Source organism: Marmota flaviventris, chromosome 4 (assembly GCF_047511675.1).
Source record: "Marmota flaviventris isolate mMarFla1 chromosome 4, mMarFla1.hap1, whole genome shotgun sequence".
NCBI classification, from domain to species: Eukaryota; Metazoa; Chordata; class Mammalia; order Rodentia; family Sciuridae; genus Marmota; species Marmota flaviventris.
The window spans coordinates 78,688,524-78,694,871 of NC_092501.1; the positions used below are offsets into that span (position 1 = coordinate 78,688,524).

At 38.4% G+C, this 6,348-nt stretch overlaps 1 protein-coding gene across 4 annotated transcripts in view; it reads right to left on the bottom strand.

Annotated features, from left to right (window-relative positions):
* Csgalnact2 (chondroitin sulfate N-acetylgalactosaminyltransferase 2) overlaps positions 1-5,455 on the bottom strand; it is a 38,628-nt gene extending 33,173 nt beyond the window's left edge. For all 4 annotated transcript variants that reach the window (XM_071611298.1, XM_027947922.2, XM_027947921.2 and 1 more), the window contains exon 1: positions 5,330-5,455. The gene's annotated coding sequence lies outside the window, so the exon portion shown is untranslated. The remainder of the gene's footprint in view (positions 1-5,329) is intronic.
* Between the last annotated feature and the right edge of the window lie 893 nt (positions 5,456-6,348).

A 6,348-nucleotide genomic window follows, 5' to 3' on the forward strand; every position in this document is an offset into this window, starting at 1 on the left:
AAAAAAATTTGAGGACACAGAACCTAGTATTCATGCAGGGCCAGAAATAGGCATGCTCTCACCAAACAGACTGGAAAACCTCAAAATTCATGGGGGAATTGTGTAAAGTATTCAAAAATGTCTTGCCTCAGTGATGGGAACTAATTAGCTCTAAACATGGCTCAAGTCCTACCAACAAATCTTAAAAACAAAACGTGAAAGGATCAAATTGTTTCCAAGTAACAGCACAAGCCTCAAGAATATTTATAGAAATATAAAAATACCACACAACAAAGTAAAATTTACAATATATGACATTCAAACAAAAATCACCAGCCATAATGAAAATAATCACTGACTAAAACTGATCTAGAACGGACACAAATATGAGAATTCACAGAAAATGACATTAAAACAGTATAATTGTATTTAAAAAGATGTTCCTGTTCAAAAACAAAGTAGAAACACGTATGACATTTTTAAAAAGATCCAATTTAAACTTTAGGAGATGAAAATTTCAACGCCAAGGTGAAAAATACACTGGATGGGATTAAGAGTAACTTAGATGTTTCAAAAGAAAAGAAAGTGAATTGCAGACACAGCAGTAGAAACTACTTCAGAAGGAAAAAGAACGAAATATATGAACAGAGCTGTGTGATGACTTCAAATAGTATAATATATACGTAATTGAAAGCCCCTAAGAATGGGGAGATTAGAATATTTAAAGAAATAAGGCTGAACATTTTGCAAATTTGATGAAAACTGTGAATACATAGATTTAAGGAGCTCAATAAACCTCAAGTGTAAGAACCATAAATAAAACAAGGCATACAGCCAGGCAAGGTGGTACACACCTGTAATTCCAGCTATTTAGGAAGTTCAGGCAGGAGGATTCCAAGTTCAATCCTGGCCACATAACAGACAAGAACTTATCTCAAAATAACAACAAAACCAAGGCATATGATGATTAAACTGCTCAAACTCAATGATCAAAAGAATCTTAAATGCAGCCAGACAAAAAGCATGTATCATATATAAGAAACAAAAGGCAATGATGTCAGATTATAGATTACTCTTGGAAACAATGCAAATGAGAAGACAATGAAGCAATATCTTTAAAAAACTGAAAGGAATTTCCCATTACACAAATTTTGGTCTCTCTTGTTAATAGTTGAATCTATCAAGCTTTTCCTAAATGACTTTTCAATTTTAGCCTCCCTATCTGAAGTAATTCTAATGTAAAATAAGTATTTTTTTTCCTTAAATAGGCACTTCTTGTCACTCATATTATAATACATGCTCCTGTCCTTAATTTGAAATGCAAGTTACCTTTACAACAAACCAAATTCCTGTATATAGAGAAATCTATTTTTGGCCTCAAACTAGGGGTCAGCAAACATTTTAGGTCAGATAATGTTATAACCAGTCAATTCTGCCATTGTAGCATGCAAAGCATATGCTGATGATATGTGAATTAATACACATATTTGTTTCAAAGGACACTGAAATTCAAACTTCATATAATCTTCACATGTCATAAAGTATTGTTTTTCTCTTTTCCCCAAAATATTTAAAAATGTAAAAACTACCCTTAAGTCACAGGTCACATTAAAATAGATGGCCAGTGGTCTGGTGTGGTGGTGCATGTCTGTAATCTCAACAATTTTGGAGGCTGAGGAAGAAGGATTGCAAGTTCAAGGCCAGCCTTAGCAATTTAGTGAGCCCTAAGCAACTCATTGAGACCCTGTCTCAAAATAAAAATAAAAAGGGCTGGGAACGTTGTTCAGTGGTTAAGTGCTTCTGAGTTCAATTCCTGATGCCAAAACTAAAAAATAAGATAAATAAAAATATAGGTGGCCAGCCAGATATGGCAACCCCAGCTCTAAGTCCTTAATTTTTTTTAATACTTCTAAAAGAAAAAAAAATTTTTTTCTTTTCCTTTAAACAGGGTCTTATTGTGTTGCTCAGGCTGGTCTGGAACTCGTGCATGTACCACAAAGTCCAACTTATAATTCTTTTTTAAAAAATATTTTTAGTTGTTGATAGACCTTTATTTTGTTTATTTATTTATATGTGGTACTGAGAATCGAAACCAGTGCCTCATACATGCTAGGCAAGTGCTCTATCACTGAGCTACAACTCCAGCCCTAATTCTTTTATACTTCTAAAATATCAAAAAATAAAAACATGAGATAAAAAGATTAAAAATGATAAAAGGGCATACAGTGAAGTCTCTCTTCTATCCTAGAGTCTAAGTTCCCTTCTCTGGTTTTGGTGTATCCTTCCAAATCTAATGCCACTATTAAACATCTTGGCATGAACAGCCTTAGCATATAGGACTTAAATATATGTTATTTCATCTATAGGATAAATCCCTGGAAGTGAAATTCCTGGTTAAATTTACTTAAATTATTCATTGCAACACATAATTGGTCAGTATTTGCTGCTTCCAACTTGCCTAAACCTACTTCCCACGTTCCCAATTGCTATATTTTGGATCTGAAATGTAACCTAAAAGCCCATGTGTTGAAGGTGTGATCACTAGTCTGTGGTGCTATTGGGAGGTGGTAGAACCTTTAGTAGGTGGGGCCTAGTGGAAGGAAGTTTAGGTCTTTTGGGGCCTGCTCTTGAAGGGGTTATTGGCATTCCAGTTGTTTCTTGTCCTTCTTGCTTCCTGCCTATCACAAGGTAGGAAGCCACCTCTGCCATGGGCTTCCATCATGACATACTGCCTTGCTATAGGCCCCAAAGTGACAGGCCAATTCACTATGTACTGAAACCTGTGAGCCAAAATAAACCCTTCCTCCTTTTAAGTTGATTATTTCAAGTATTTTGTCACAGCAACAGAAAGCTGATTAAAAACCAACTTTGAGATCCTTTTTGGTTCGTAAATGTAGGTATTCAGTGCTGTGTGACATGCACCTTTCTTATTATTAGCAATTACCTGTCTGATGTGGGAGGAAAAAACCTGACTTTGAAATCATGCTCTAGATTATTAAATTTTTGATTCATATTATTAAAGATTTTAAAATTCTACCTACTCTAGCTTATGCATCCTTTCTTAACACTCCATTAAATTTCTTAGCTATAATTATCTGTGACATGGAGTTGAGAAATAAGTTAACTGTTTTCTTATACAAAATACTTGAAAGTACTGTGCCCAGCACTTTCTATGTTTTAATAGTTAAAAACAGACTGCTTTTTTTCATGGCAGCCTGTATGTATTCAACAAGTGGGATAAGCTCCCAATTTAAGATAACTAACATTTATTTTAAGGTTTTCTTTTGTTTCTTACATTAACTCCTTTAGGCTTAGTTTTTGTTCATTCTGGGGTTCCACTGATTTCCCACAATTATTTAGTGCTTTTTGTTTTCAGTTCACATTATAAATATTCTAATACCTTCATACGTATGGAAATAACTATATTCCTATAACAATTCACATTTGTAACAACCCTATAATTCAATTTTACATTTATACTTAGTATTCATGTAGCATGAAAATAACAATTTAAATTCATTGTTTTATAATCCCATGATTTTTCAATCCATTTTTAGTTATATTCTTGTGGTGTTTTGTTTCCCCTAACAACAACTACTTAATTTCCCCTAACAACTACTAACTTGAGTAACACAGTTCCTCCTTGTTATACCAAACTTCAGAGTCAGATCATAATCAGATCTAACAGACTTATAAACAAGTAATGACCATCTAAAGAAGACTGTTATAGATGTGTAATACACATATATATAAATAATAAATAATAATATGGTAATGGAATCTCCTAAGTCTTGAACTCATAATAGTTCAACCATTTTTAATCATCCTTAATATTAGATTATTTAACAAAAGCTTCTATTACTTTTTTTTTTTAAAAAGGAATGTTCCGCATTAGTTAAAATGTCATTTGCTGCTTACCTTATGATTCAATCATTCTACATCTAACAAATTCATCTACATGCTCACCAAGAATGTTCATAACATTCTTAATATACAAATACATAGTATACAAAAATTGGAAACACAAATGCTCAACAGAAGAGTAGTCATATAGAGTGGAATATAGCATAGCAATAAAAAGCACCACTGACACCATACTATCACAAGCAATGGAATTTCATTAATATGAAGCTCAAAATAGACAAAATTAATAGCTGATGAGAAGAGTCAAAATACAGATTGGGGATAGGAGTATAAGTGACTTGAAGAAGCAGAGGATGATTGAAATGTTTAATCAAAATGTTCACACTGTAATGTTCAGTTATAATATGATGTATATAGCGGTTAAACAGATAATGAATATGTAAAAATTAATTGAGTTATACAATTAAGGTTTATGTACTTGTTGACTTAATATGTTATTTTATACAGCTACAAAAAAGTTAAGGAAAAAAAATGTAATTTCTAAACCGCTTGGAACTAATTGCACTTATGTTCAAATCATCTGAGCCATACATATTGCAAATCCAGCAGCTTTTGTATTCTTTTAATCACATAACAACTTTAAACAACTAGAAAGAATACAAAATGAATGCCAACATTCTGTCATAAAATACTTGCTTTCTCACTTCCAAGACCAAAGGTACTTTTAAAATACATTAATGATATAAAAATATCATTAATCTCACCAGAAATGAAGGCCCAGGAGCCTTCAAATGACAGTGAACTGCCACGACATTGCATACATTATCTCAAAAGCAGGCTAGAAAATACCTTCAGGTTTAACAAGGGCTTAAACGGAAAAGCTTCGAATTTATGATCATATTGTCATGCTGTCAATACCATCACCACAGAAGGAGCATCGCTTTCATGTTTTACAAATTTCTTCTCTGTCACTTGCTCCAGAATAGAGTGATTTTCAAGGAGAATTTTTTGACAAGGCCAGAGGCTCCCTGTCCCGTGGGATGCTCGACCCCCCTAATTCCTACAAAACGTGCATCTTTTAAAGGCGTTCCTTCTGATGTCTGTCAAGAGATGGGAGTGCTGCTGTCAGAGAAAACGATTTTAACCCCCCCGCCGAAGTGGTAACAGATGACTAAAAAGTTTATCCACCGAGAGGAGATAGTAAGTTTAAAAAAAAAAAAAAGTGAACAAAACAAAACAAAACACTGACACGCAAACCAAAGGTCCCTGGCAGCACCGGTCTCGGAAAAAAACTGCAGCTTTCCCCTGAAACCCGAGCGGACTCCAGACGGCTGTCCGCGAAGCTACCACACAGGGACAGGGCCCCGGAGGGTTCGTCTGATGTGACCTGACAGGGACCAGTGCCCGCAGACCCCAGCCCGCGTTCCGGTTGCCTGCACCGCTCCGCCCGAGCCGGCGGGAGTCTCAGGCGAGGCCGGGTACTCACCGCGCCGGCCCTCTCGGTCCACCGCGGCCACCAAGCCACCCCCACCTCCGGAACGGCGGCCGCACATGGGCGGCGCCCCGCGCACTGGGGCCGCCGCGGCCTCAGCAGCCCACCCGCCGGGCGCGCCGCCGCGCCAAGGACGGCCACTTCCGGCGCGCGCGAGGAAATGAGACTACAGCCGCATGCCCCGCCCACTGCCTCGGACCCGCTCAGGACTGGCATGCTAGAATTGCTGAATTTAAAAAATACATATGGGTGTGGACTTCCAAAATCTACCTGTGGAGGCCCGCAAAGTGCCCGGGCTAGGAAACCACTGTGGCTGGAGCAAGCACCTGCAGCGACTGGTATGAGTCCCGGCCTGTAGGCTGGCTTCGCAGATACCCCTGCCAGCTCTCCGTTGGCAGCGCTGCCCTGCCCTGGTAGCCCTGTCCCGGGAGCCCCAAGGAGCCACGAGTGCAGATGTAGTCGCTGAGTTGAAGTCTCCAGAGGTATCTGAGCATCCTCAGGAATGTTGGCCTGAGCAGTAGGCTCCAGCCAAGAGGGCTCTGGGCTGCCAGTGATCTTTTGGGTCTAGTCATCCCATTTCACTGGACTGGAGTTTCCTCATCTGTTAAATGAGACAGCTGAAGTGTACTTTCTGGAAAATAGATTTGAAGTTCAATATCGTATGATTTTAGTAAATGAGGAAAAACCCTCTCCCATGCCTCCTTCATTCAAGTGATTGTTCCAGGAACATCCTTAAGGCACTTTGTCCTCTAGAGTACCAGACTGAGCCGGTGAGAGGAGCACCATAGCACCAGGGCCTGCTTGTGTCTGGGCAGAACACTGTGCTAAAAACCAGCTCTGGGGTTTATTCCACCCTGGCTGTGATACCGCGGTTATCGGTGAGGAGTCCTGCTTCCTCACATGTTGAAGTCTGAACCTTAGAGAGGCAGGAGGCAAGCATATAAAGCAGGTTTATTTAAAAAGGGGTAACATAGGGCTGTAGCTCAGTGGTAGAGCGCTTGCCTTGCATGCGT